General features: G+C 35.3%; 2 pseudogenes; both read right to left on the reverse strand.

Moving 5' to 3' along the window:
- Positions 1-685: 685 nt before the first annotated feature.
- On the reverse strand, positions 686-7,413 carry LOC130981929 (TMV resistance protein N-like; annotated as a pseudogene).
- A 3,612-nt stretch (positions 7,414-11,025) lies between these two features.
- Positions 11,026-14,588, reverse strand: LOC130981760 (disease resistance protein Roq1-like; annotated as a pseudogene).

Consider the following 14,588-nt stretch of genomic DNA (forward strand, 5'->3'; position numbering starts at 1 on the left):
TGTGTAAGGCTCAGTCAGTCAACTTATTAGCAACCACGCAGAAATTGCATTCATTCATTATTGAATCCTTTGGTCCATCTCTGACCAAAACTAAGGCTCAGTCAGTCAACTATGCTATGCTAGTATGCTACGGTGTGGTGTAATTCTTATTAACTCCTTCTTTGGCACAAACGTTGTTGTGATTACTATACTCTGATTTTGAAAATGTGTGATAATCCCAAAATTCTTTAATTAATCACACTTATACAGACTAATTGAGTTGATGTCCTAAGGTGTATGAAATCCATTTTTACATGTTTCCAGAAATCTATCTACAACTATCTTTTTTATTAGTTAAATTTTTGTAATATCTATGTTTGGATTAGCTTTTGTTCCTACAAAACAATTTATTAAAAAAGGCTTAATAAAGTGTAATTAGGATATGAAAAAGAATTTTTGATTGGTGGTTTTAATTTTTCCTTGCTGAATTTAATGAGTGATTGAGTTCACTAAGAAATTAGTTGCTGTATTTAAGTCTTTGGCAAACTTGCTGTTTATTATATGTATTGCATGCATCCTCCAAATGAAAAGAAAAATTAAGACCTAGTGCTGTGAGGAGCATATATCTTAGAGAAAGTAAGACCTATGAATTCTTGACTTTCCATTTGTCATGCTTTGAACAAAGTAGAGATGACAGTCATGTCTTAAATTACTTCTAACAAGTACATACAGAATTCACAAATTTATGACAGCAAAGGTAAAAAAGAATGGAATTGTCTATAATAATGAATATATACATAGTATGATTGTTTATTAGGACGTTTCCTAACCATCTTGTGAATTGGCTCAGATTCTTCCCTGCTTGAACCTCCCTCTGGACCGTTTAGTTGGCCTGGGCTTGCCGTGGTTGTATCAATGTTAGTTTTGCTTGCATCCGAATTGAGCTGAAAATCAGCCACCTTTGGCATTGGCAGCCTCAACATTTCATCTTCTTTTCTTGTCTGCAAAGCAAATGAATGGATGAAAGAAGCATCCAACTTAACAACATAAAGCAAAGAATAAAGATTCAAATTGACTGGGCCACACGGTTACATATTTGCCTTGCAACTGAGGATTGGCTGGGATATTTGTTAATCTAATCTTAAGAAAAGCATGGAATAGGTAAAGAATAGACCTTGTATCTATTCCTAGCTAGCCTTTTTGTTACAATTTCAGAATCACTCAATGTAATATAAAACTGTTTCTGGAAGAACCATGTACCATGTTGAACGGTTATCTCTAGTACACAAGCACGGTGATTTCTATGATGCAATATTCCTTTTTTTCTTTTCTGTTACTACTTACTACTGAAATAAACAAGAAGCTTGTGTCCTTTTTTATTTTTTTCTTAAATTCCCTTTCTTAAATATCAAAAACAAGAAGATCAATCAAGCACTCTACTCCTAGTTGCCCCTTTCAGTTAGATTGTTCTACTTATGCAGAAGGTTATTACCAATAAAAATAATATGGGGCAACTCAAAAGTGCAGCACTGAGACTCAGAATAATTTTACCTTGGACATACACTAGTGCTGTCCCTCTCCCTCCATAACTTGTGCAATACTATTGAGAGCTTCATCATCTCGTTTTCTCTTTCTATAAGGATCAGTGAATCGAATATCTTCCATGATTCCACTACTCTTTTGCTTCAATATGTGCATTCCAATCTCCATATTGTCGGCATCTTCAAGTTCAAATGAAACCTCCGCATGATTCCATTCGTTTTCAAAACATATTTCATCCAAATGATGCATTTTATTTGTCACGGACAGATCAAAAATATATAATTTCTGCATTTTGGTTCTCCCCCTGCCACGGGAAACTTGCTTGCCATTAATGCTCACGATGGTTGTTACATCCTTTAGGCGGGAACGATGGGACCAACGGAACCAATCCCTCAGTAGAATTGCAAGACAAAGATCTTTGGCAGGGAATCTGCCACGAAACCAGAAAGAAATAGAACCTTCTTTCCTGCACTGCTCAAACCAATTTGGAATACATTCTCCTGGCAATGCAAACTCGGTGTTTCCATTCTCGTGCACTTCCTGCCATTCATAAATAATGCACAAGTAGTAGTTTGCGTACCTTATAACAACATTATTAAATCTCACATAAGGTGAAGACTCCTATGCAGCTGTCTTCATGTAAAGTTGATAGCTGATAACCGTTAGATGATTTGACAAATTTGACAATTGCATATTTTCACCCTCACTTAATTCTTAGCTTTACAGAAAAAGAAAAAAAAAGACCTGGTTGAGTAACTCGCTTGTGCCCGAGGGAGTCAACAAGGATTCGCAGCATACAGCCGAGAATTGTTTCAAGTTTGGTGGAACCCCTTCAATCTTCTTCAGATAGTGGCAATGATCAACTCTAAGGGAGCTTAGAAAACAAAAATATTGGATGCATTCGGGAAGGATTGTGAAATTATTGAGACTCAGGTCTAATGTTTTCACATTAGGAAACCATGCAAGAGCCAGTGGAAAAAAGTCATCAGACAGCCTGTAGTGGAAGAGAACAAGATTACTAACATTTGAAGAGCTGCCCTCCTCCAACTTGTTTGGTGATGCCCATGTCACAGAAACGGGAATTTGAGAAATAAAAACTGTAGACAGTTTTGGCATCTTCACAATCACACTTGGTATCCTAGGGAAGTCTTTGCCACACAGACTCAAACTCGACAACCCGCAAAGGTTTTGAAATGATGATGGCAAATCTTTTATCTTAGTGCCACTCAGATGAAGCATTGCTACATTTTTCATCTTTCCTTTTACTTCTGGAAATTTCTCAAGATTTGAGCAATAAGACAACATAAGTATTTCTAGTGAGGGCAAATTGATAGATGGAAAAGTCCTAAGACTCCGGCAATCTTCAGCTTTCAAGACTTTGAGATTATTGAGGACACCAACTGAACTGTGAACTCTAATCAAATTCTTACAACCACTAAACGATAATTTTTGTAAAGTCACAAGACTCGACACGTCAGGTATTTCTTCCAAAAAGTCGCTGTTGTCAAAATTCAAAACATTCAAGGCGACCAACCTCTGAAAGAAAGGACAAAAAAACATTATAACAGCAAAAAGAGTCAATCAAATAACCTCATGTGAATTTACTAACAAACAAAATCTTAAAAGTGGATTTAGTACACTTGCCTTGGATAAGCTATCCAACTTGCATGACTTAAAGAGATAATTGGGTAACTTGAGTATGGAGAGCTTCTTTGGATGAGAATCAGAGGGAAAATGCTTTGAAGGATATCCCCACCATTCCATTATTCTTAAACTATTTGGAAGATATTTGGGACGTTTGGAAAAACAACCATTTTTTATGATAAGTGTTTTCAGATTTTTCATTCTCTTAAAGGCCTTTCCATCCCATTCCACTTGTACAAGTTTATTTTTCTCCTTTTCCGTTGAATCTTCATTTTCATCCCTTTTTTGCAAGGGAAACTCCAGAAAAATCATTTCAATAGTTTCAGTCCCCTTTCAATACAACATTAAAAACATGAACTAATTAAAATACATATGTATACATAAAGACTTCAACGAACTTATCAGAAAAGTTGTATAAATTATAAAAAGAGAAATAATGAACTAATATTGTCATAAAAAATATCAGAGTATGAGAAATAATTAACTTATGATGGTTTGTGAGCATATAATACCATAAAGTGATAAAGCAAATTTAAAGTCAGGAAAGCTAAATCATTGAAATAAATCTTACTTGATTTTCTTCTAAAACTTGAACTATATCGTCATGAGACCATAACCTGCTACGTTTTCCTGGCATATTTGGTGATTCTTGTCTAACAATTTCTTTACCCATGTCCTCTATTAAATCATGAAATGTCACTTGATCCCCAACCTTAATCTTTAGGAGTGATTTATCAACCAACCGTTGAATATGATATCTCATGTTATCTCCATAATGAGCATGAAGTATATCTCTAATTTCTATCAGGTTCTGTCCTTTCAAGCAACAAGTGATATCAAGAAAAATATTCTTCTCATATTCCTCCAAAGCATCATAACTAATTTTAAGTATTTGTTGGATCTTCCTCTTAGGAATTTTTTCACACTGATGTAATGCAGATTCCCAGTGTTCTACTTCTTTTCCAAACAAGTTAGAACCTATTACTTCCAAAGCCAATGGAAGTCCAGAAGCATAAGTTACTGCACGGGTTAAAACATTCACGTACCTGGGGCTAACAATATCTGTTTTAAAAGCTTTCCAAATAAGTAAATCTAAGGACTCTTCCTTATTTAAACCTTGTACCTCATATGTTCTTTCAATGCCATGAAATGTCAGCAAATGTTTGTTCCGTGTTGTAATAATGATTCTGCTGCCACGACCAAACCAATCAGGTTTTCCAGCAATAGCTTTCAACTGCTCATGCTCATCAATGTCATCTAGAATCAGAAGAACTCTCTTTTGACGAAGCCTTTGTTGTATCTGTGAGCTTCCTTCTTTAACACCTACTATCTGGACTTCCTCTGATGGTTTCAATGGCTAAGAGAAGGGGGGTTGAATCTTAGCCCCCTTTTTTTGCTGACACTTGCTGAACTTTAGATGAGACTTTTCTGTTTTATCTTGTCCCTAGTCACGAGACATTTTCATTTTGTCTCGTCACTTGGCATGAGACATTTTTGATGTTGCATCTTGAACAATAAAAACAGAATTGGAATGGAAGAGAGAGAGAGAAGATGACATCCAGATATATCCTGGTTCAGCTGCTAAGTGCAGTGCAGCCTACATCCAGTCTCCATCACAACAATGATGGAATTTCACTATAATCAACCAGATTACAACTTGTAAAGTGCTAACCCAACTTACAAGGGGATTCCCACAGAATCATGAAACACAACACAGATGTACAAAGGAACTCTAGGACATCTATGGCTTTTTCTTTTAATTTTGCACTCTCTGCCTTTTTCCGCTCTATGGCTTTTTCATACAAACCTCACTGTTTGCCTTTTTTCCATGAGACTCAAGACATGACAAAATTAAACAGAAAAATACTAAACAGAAAACATTGAAGGAGAAGAAGAACTGCTAGCTTAGGTAGCTCTGAGAACTCTGTGCTTTGCACTCTCAAATCTTACTCCTTTTCTCCTTAAATCAAACCATGACTGTTCACCTCTTTTATAGAGAAGTGACGCCTTCATAGTTGAGACCCAAACCCGAGCTCAGCTTCTTTTCCTTCAACAAAAACCGGTTCGGCCATACAGAGAGAAGAGGTAGCTCATGCAAAAACCAACATGCAAATACCTCTAGTCCTTCCTTGGTCACCACTCTTCATCAATCTGAGCGCTCCATCCTTGGCTTCCTCTCCAAGATGGATTTCTGGCCCTTGATGCTTCATGATGATGATGACTTCATCTGCTTCAACTTCTGCCTTCAACCATCACTTCGCCACTCTAGCTACTCCCTGTGGTGGTTGATCAGAAACGAAGACAAGTCACGCCTCCAAGATCTTTCTGCTGGCCGAATCTTCTTCTTTCTTTTTGGGTATGGAGGATCCGAGATTAACTCACCAAATCTAACCATATTTAGTGATTATCTCAGCCATTACATACTTTTTGTTTTCTTGCCATCATAGTGATGGACTTGTAGCTTGTCCTTCCTTCCTTTCGGTAGCTTACATTTGCTTCCATGGAGGCCATTGTTTCCTGTGTATTAACCAAAGAAAGAAGGAAAGAGATGAGAGAGAAGAGAGAGAAATTGAACATTGACTAATGCAAGATTGATAAAGCAAAATAAATGTTCACTTCCCTTTACTGAGTAACGTGTAACTCAATGATGTCCATCAAATCAAAGTTACTCCTATTCTCTCTCATAGTTCCCATGCAATATATTGTAATTAAATAAATTTTGGAATCCATCTAATGTTTGAATCCTTGGATCCGTTGAAAGCACTTTGCTTTCTTCCTTCTTTGGTTTCGGATCATGCATGAGGAACTCTTATAAAATATGGGCTTGATTGCAACAATATTTGATCTTGGCCCATTAATAACATTTGCTTTCCTGATAAGATTTGGAGCATGCATAAAACAAATGGAAAGCATGTAACCCACTTGGGCTTAGAGCAATCAAAACCATTTGGGCCCAAGTAACATTAAAACAGCCATTTTCATTTTATTATTAAAACCAAGGCTGAATGTAAATTGGGCTAGCACCATTTTCTTTTTATTTCGGCCCAATATATAAAACCTGCAACAAAATTATTAATCAATATATTAAATAAAGATCAAATTAATAATTTTATAATTAATTATTTTAATAATGTTTAGTCATCACAAATATTAATTTAGAGTTTTCCAAACTCATCATCCTCCTTTCCTAATATCTTACAAAGAAGACTATTTTGAAGAAGCACCAACCCATATTTTTGTGAATTTTCTCTCACATTTTCAAGAAAACACATACCGTCAAAATGGTAAGCAATTGAGTTATAAATTGCTAGAGCAAGTGTTGTTTTTCCTATGCCACCAATTCCATGTATCCCTACCATGAGAACTCCATCACCAGAATCCATTTCCAAAAGTGAAATTACTTTTGACACTCGAGACTCTAGTCCAACTGTATAATCAGTGACAGGCAACAGTACACGCCTAATCTTTCTTGAAACATCTTCCACGATCTTTTCAATAAATTGATGTTCATATCCATGCCTGCCCGACAAACATATACATAGATATTTTTACAATTCAAAATTGTAATAATGAGAAACAATTACAGAAAGGAGCATGCGAAGTGTAGTTACCCATCTTTGAAATGATAGCCAGACAAATTGGCTACTTCTTTCAGAGCCTTCTTCCATTTGTCCACCTTGTTCATGTCGTTCTTGTATCTCTTCTCATGCTTAGCCATTGCCTTTTCAAAACTCTTTCTTTGATGGCGCACATCAGATGGATCCACCTTAAAGAAAACCGGCAAAACATACCGATTGTTTCCCTTGATGCAGTAAAGGATATGGACCAGTTCCTCTAAGCAAGAAGAAGAAGCAGCATAGTTGGCAGAGAGCACAATGATGGCAATCCTGGACTCCTGAATTGCCTTGACAGGTGAGGGTGTGATTTGCTCTCCACTTTGAAGCTCTTCATCATCGAAGAAAGTGCGGATTCTGTTGTCACAGAGCTCTTTGTAAAGATAGCCAGTAAAACTGTAGCGAGTATCTTGGCCTCTGAAACTAATGAACACATCGTATGAGAAGGGAGAATTCTGAGCCATGAGGAAAGTGTGTCTTGGAGTGTTGAGTCTCACAAAAAAAACCAACGAAAGTGAGTGGGAAGTTAACATGTGAGTTGTTAGTCTTGTGACTATTATTTATTCATTTTATTTAGTGAGAAGGGAGAATGCAGAGCCATGAGGAAAGTGAGTTGTGTGTTTTTTCTTATAAAATTCATACCCAATATAACTTCATCCAAATTCATTATCAATTTTATTTACGGTAGTTATAATTATGAACACTTTATCCTGTTTAAATTTGTTTTGATCATAAAGTACATAAAATCTACTGCTATACATACAAGTATTATTTTTAATTAAATCCAATCAAATTGATCTATATTCAATAATAAGCATATGTCACATAATAAGTAATGATGCCATCTCATTTCTTCTATTAGCCAACTCAGTGTTTTTTATTAATGGAAACAATTTTAGTTAAGCTTTGATTATTTTTGTCAAATTTAATAATTTTTTAGGGATTAATTTATCTTTTACATTGTTTTTGTTAGAGCAAAATCTTTTGAGTAACGTTTTGATAGATTTCTTTGTCCAGAGAAATCTACATACCAAATAGTACAAAGCTAAAGCCTGAAAGACAAGTCGATAGACCAAAATAAGAAGACAAGTATTGATAAGACTTCGTTTTATATATAATAAGAATGAGTCGGTGTCTTATGAATTAATTACATACAGGCAGTGCCATTGATTTTCTTACTGATGCGAGATATTTTGCTTGTCCTTCAAGATTCTGAATTTTTTATCCCAAGTCTTTATCTATGAACTCGTCATTTCATAATTTTGTAAAGCAGTGACAAGGTGAATATGAACTCATGAAATCAGGCCTCAGCATGTTTTGCTCTTTCCTCGACGGGTATGTGTCCTACCTTAAAATTTGCATAATTATTATATTGCTCTGTCGTTGTTCCATCTCTTATCATTCTTATCCTGGGGACTCAACAGCCAAGAGGCCAAGACTACACGCACAAAAATTAAAAAATTTCTTGTTTCTTTAATCGTGCTGAAGCTTATCTAATAGTAATTTTTTAAAAAACAACTTGTTCCAATCTTAAAAAATTTCACAATCAATACACATACGGCATAAAAATTGGTGCCGACCTTCCATTATCATCAATAATTTACTGTCCAAGACTCTATATTTACAATAAATTATTAGTATTAAAAGAGGATATGCTTTGCTGATCCTCCTTTAGTTTGGCAGATCAAAGTGGCTGAGGACCCTTAACAAAACAACAAAAAAATCAAAGTCATTAAACATTATATTTTAATTTTGTAAAGCAGAACTTAGTTTTTGCCTCGAAATTTCAAGGAAGGGACACCTTTCATAACTATTATTTTCTTAATTATTACTCTCAAGACGATGAGATTATATGAGAAGAAAGAGAACAAAATTAGGTGTAAAAAACTGAATCTAAAGAAGAATGGTGAAAGGGGACAGAGAGGGAAAGAGAGAAGAGAATGATGGAGGGAGAGGTTGTTACTTATTCATTGATCATCGTGAATTCCACACTCTTTCTTACCATTGTGGCAGATACAGATTTATATATATAGATATATATACTAACTCTATTAATTCCTACTCTAACTAACTCTCTTTTAACAGAATTCTAACTTGCCTAAACTACCTTCTATCGTTAACTTTCACATGATACACATATACTAACATTAGGAGCAAGAAGAAGCAATGTGATCTTATATTGAATATTGATTTACCATTGTTTTGCCTGATTTTTTCAACACAGGTGTCGGTTCAAACTTGTATCCAAGATCTCAATTCGAGGAATAGATACAACTCTAAAAAAAATGAGCTCGATCTGAGACTTATCGAATGTAGTCTGTAGTGTTAATATCGACTTGCCAAATAACATAAATAAAAATTCTTGGAGAAATGACCATATAAATATGTAAACAAAGACTAAACAAGAATGATATAAAATGAGATCAAACAAATTTAGATAAATGCTGCTTATGAATCTGAAATAAGAACTTGTTTGAACATGAACATGAACATGAATGAAAAAGGAGTAATATATTTGTGTAATACTTGTGTTTGGATTAGCTTTAGTTCCTTCTAAACTATTTATTAAAAATGCATAATAAAGTGTAATTAATATATGAAAAAGGATTTTTGATTAGTGGTTTTAATTTTCCCCTACTCAATTTAACGAGTGATTGAGTTCACTAAGAAATTAGTTGCTGTATTTAAGTCTTTGGCAAACTTTCTGATAATTATATGTATTGCATGCATCAACCAAATGGAAAGAAAAATTAAGAATAAGAGTTTAAGCTTAACTTGGAATTGTTTTTCATAAAAATCAACAATAAATGGCATCAAAATGTCTAGTGCTGTGAGGAGCATAAATCTTAGAAAAAGCAATCACACATGAATTCTGGACTTTTCATTTGACATGCTTTGTACAAAGTAGAGATGACAATCATGTCTTAAATTACTTCTAACAAGTACTTACAGAATTCACAAATTTATGACAGCAAAGGTAAAAAAGAATGAAATTGTCTATAATGATGAATATGTCTAATGTACATCGTGTGATTGTTTAATCTACATGAAGACATGAGAAATAATGCATGGAACAGAAATCAGAATTACAGAAAGCGATGTACGAATATTATAGATCAAGGAAAATTGAATTCACTGCCTTCTAGTCTCAGGTAGTCCTTCACCCAATAAGGAGGTTTCTTAACCATCTTGTGAGTTGGCTCAGATTCTTCTCTGCTTCTCTCTTTGGCCTGCTTGTATCAGTGATAGTTTTGCTTGCATCCGAATTGAACTGAAAATCAGCCTCCTTTGGCTTTGGCAGCCTCAACATTTCATCTTCATTTCTTGTCTACAAAGCAATGAGTAAATGAAAGAAGCAAACACTTTAATAACATAAAGAAAGAATAAAAACTCAAATTGACTGGGACAGAGTTACATATTTGCGTTGCCTTACATCTTATGAAAAGTATGGAATAGGTAAAATCACACATCTTAGTAGCCATTTTGTTACAATGTCAGAATCATTCAATATGATATAGTATCGTATAAAACTGTATCTCAAAGTACAATTACCACTTATGCTAGGCCTCAGTTTCTTCCACTCCACTGTTTACTTAATAGTAAAAGAAAATGTTACAATAGTGTAGTACCCAGAGACACTAAAAAAATATAAGTTGCTGCATTGACAGCTTTCTTTCATTTTGAAGCCTTTGGCAAACTTGCTGTTTTTTATATCTATTGCATGCACACATCAACCAAATCAAAATAAAAATTAAGAGCATAAGCTTAGCTGAGGTTGTTCTTACTTCATAAAGTACAACAACAGATGAGGTCAAAAAAGTATAGTGCTGTGAGGAGCATAAATCTTACAAAAGTAAAATCACCTATGGATTCTTGACTTGCATTTGTTATACTTGGCACCAACACTGATATTGAATCCTCCCAAGTCCCAACCCTAACTCAGAGAGTGTTGCTGCCCATAAGTGTGTGTGTTAGGAACAGCAATGTCCACAAACCAATGGATGTTTCAAGGAGCAAGGGCTGCTTCTTATGGTTGGGCAATACTATTGAGACCATCATCATCATTATAATTAGTTCTGTCATTTTGTAAGGATCACTGAATCGAATATCTTCAATTATACTACTACTTTTTTGCTTCAATACATGCATTCCAATCTCTTTTGCAATCAACTCACTTGGGACCTTTTTGTAGTAGGACTTGTGGTGCTGTCTTGCTTTATATGAAACCTCTGCATGATTCCATCCTTTTTCAAAATGTAGCGTGGTACAAGAATAGTGTGGCTCCAGATTAAAGATAAATAATTGATCCGTTCTCTTCCACCAACCAATGGAAAGTTGGTTGCCATTGATGGTCACGATGGGTGTTACTTCAATTGGGGAAGGGAGGTCATCCGTTAGTAGAATTGCAAGGCAAAGAGCATCGTGAGGGAATTTGGTGCCACTAAACCAGAAAGAAACAGAAGCTCCACTACAGTGCTTCTCAAACCACCTTGGAATCCTTCCTCCTGGCATCACAAACCGGGTCCTTCCACCCTCGTGCACTTCCTGTCAATCATTCATAGTGCATAAGCAGTAGTTTAGCATACAGTATTATCAACACACTGACCTAACATTATTAATTTGATATGAATTATGATCCATCTACATTCTTAATAAATAAAAAAGTCATAGAAACTGATTGAGTAACACACTTGTGCACCCAGGACTCCAGGATTTGCAGTTTACTGCAGAGAAATTTTTCAAGTTTGGTGGAACCCCTTTAATCTCCCTAAGATTCTTGCAATGATCAACTATGAGCCACCATAGAAAGCGAAATTGTTGGATGCATTCAGGAAGAACTGTGAAATTATTGCCTGTTAAGTCTAAAATTTCCACATTGGGAAACCATGCAACAGCTAGTGGAGAAAAGTCATCTGACAAATTGCTGTTTGTGAGATAAAGATATTTCATATTTGAAGAGGGGAGGAAGTGAGTGAATATTCCATGAAGCCCCTCCTCCTGTTTTCCTGATACCCTCCCACAGTCGTGGCATCATGGCAATGACACTCGGTATCTTATACATTTCATCCCCACTCATTTCCAAACGCCACAATCCCGAAAGATTACGAAAGGAACATGGCAAATCTTTTATGCCACTGCCAATCAAATGAAGCATTTTTACATTTTCCATCTCTTCCAGAATTTCTGGAAAATCCTCAAGGCTCAAGCAACCAGATAGAAGGAGTTTTTCCAGTGAGGGCAAATTGATAGAAGGCGGAAAACTCCTCAGCTTGCCGCAATCTTCAGCATTCAATATTTTAAGTTTATTTAAAAAACCAACTGAACTGTGAACTGTGACTAAATTTCTACATGCTTTGAACGAAAATTCTTGTAATGTTTGAAGACTAGACAGATCAGGTATTTCTTTCAAAGAATCACTGTAATCAAAATTCAAAGCTTTCAAGCTTACCAATTTCTGGAAAAGAAAAAACATAACAGAAAAAAAAAAGAGTCAAACAAATAAACTTCATATGAATTCACTAACAAACAAAATCATAAAATGAATTCAGAACACTTGCCATAGATAAGCTAGCCAACTTGGGTGACATATAGAGATTATCAGGTAACTTGAGCATGGAGAGTTCCTTTGGTTGAAAATCATTCGGAAAATACTTTGAAGGATACCTCCACCATTCCAATACTCTTAAACTGTTTGGAAGATGTTTAGGACTTTGGGAAAAACAACCATTTTTTATGATAAGTGTTTTAAGATTTTCATGTCTTTAAAAGCTTTTCCATCCCATTTTACTTCTACATCTCTATTTCCCTCTTTTTTCAATGGATCTTCATCTCCTTCCCTTTCAAATAAGGGAAATTCCAAATATATGATTTCAATGGTGCTACTTCCCTTTCAACACAAAAAACACGAATTAATCAAAATACAAGTGTATAAACAAGGACTTTCAACAAAGTTATTAGAGAAATTTATTACTTACTTGATTATTTTCTAAAACTTTAATTATATCTTCATAGAACCATAACCTACTACGTTTTCCAGGCATTTCTGGTGATCTTTCTAGAACAATTTCTTTGCCCATGTCTTCTGTCAAATCATGTATTGTCACTCTACTATCGTGATCTATCTTTATGAGAGATTTTTCAACCAACACTCCGATATGATATTTCATGCAACTCCCATAATGAGCTTGAAGTAGATCTGTAACTTCCACTAATGTATATCCTTTAAAACAACAGGCAATATCAAGAAAAACACTCTGCTCTTCTTTTTCCAAAGCATCAAAACTTACTTTAAGTATCTTATATATTTTATTATCAAGATGTTTTTCAAATTGACCCAATGCAGATTCCCAAACTTCAACTTCTTTTCCAAACAAGTTGGAGCCTATTATTTCCAAAGCCAGTGGATGTCCAGAGGCATAAGTTATTGCACGGTTTAAGACATCTGCATAACCTGGGCTAACATCATCATTTTCAAAAGCTTTCTTAATAAGAAATTGAAAAGACTCTGCTTTATTTAAACTCGCTACCTCATGTGTCTTTTCAACACGATGTTTTTTTAGCAAATGTGTGTCCCGTGTTGTAATAATAACTCTGCTGCCAGGACCAAACCAATCAGGTTTTCCAGCAATAGCCTGTAGCTGCTTGCTATCATCAACGTCATCTAGTACCAAAAGAACTTTCTTTTGACAGAATCTTTGTTGTATTTTTGAAGTTCCTTCTATAACACCTACTATCTGGAATCCCTCCTTCTCTAATATCTTACAAAGAAGGATATTTTGAAGATATACCAACCCATATTTATTTGAATTTTCTCTAACGTTCTCAAGAAAGCACACACTTTCAAAATTGTCAGCAATCAAGTTATAAACTGCAAGAGCAAGTGTTGTTTTCCCTATTCCACCAATCCCATGTATTCCTATCATGTGAACTCGATCACTTGAATTCATTTCCAAAAGTGAAATTACTTTTGATACTCGAGATTCTAGTCCAACAGGGTAATCAGTGTTAGGCAAAGGTAAACACCTAATCTTTCTTGAAATCTCTTCCACTATATTTCTAATAAACTTATGTTCATATCCATCACTGCCAACAAACATAGACATAGATACTTTTAATAATATTTTTGATAAATAAGAAACAATTACAAAAGAAGTATCTGGAGTGAAATTACCCATCTTTGAAATGATAGCCAGACAAATTAGCTACTTGATGCAGAGCCTTCTTCCAATTTTGCACCTTGTTCATGTCACTCTTGAATCTCTCCTCATGCTTAGCCATTGCCTCTCCAAAACCCTTATTCAGATGGCGAACATCATAAGGATCAATCTTATAGAAAACTGGCAAAACCAAGCGATGATTTCCCTTGATCCAGTGAAGGATGTTGACAAGCTCATCTAAGCAAAAAGAAGAAGCAGCATAGTTGGCAGAGAGCACAATGATGGCAATCCTGGACTCTTGAATTGAGCTGAGAAGTGAGGGTGCGATTTCATCTCCTTTTGGAACCTGCTCATCATCAATGAAGGCATGGATCCCTTGATTAGAAAGAGCTTCATAAAGATAGCCAGTGAAACCATAGCGAGTATCTTGGCCTCTGAAACTAATAAACACGTCGTATTTCCATTCATATCTGATGGAAGAAGAGGAAAAGGGGGATTGCAGAGCCATGAGGATTAGAATGGTTGACTATTAGGATGTATATATCTTGGAGCGTTGGACCATGAAAACCCGAGAAAGAAAGTAGCAAGTCAACTTAGCAAGCGCGCAGAAACTGCGTTCTTGATTCCTTTGGTTAATAATTTGAGAATTGAG

The sequence above is a fragment of the Arachis stenosperma genome, chromosome 5, assembly GCF_014773155.1.
Source record: "Arachis stenosperma cultivar V10309 chromosome 5, arast.V10309.gnm1.PFL2, whole genome shotgun sequence".
Lineage (NCBI taxonomy): Eukaryota > Viridiplantae > Streptophyta > Magnoliopsida > Fabales > Fabaceae > Arachis > Arachis stenosperma.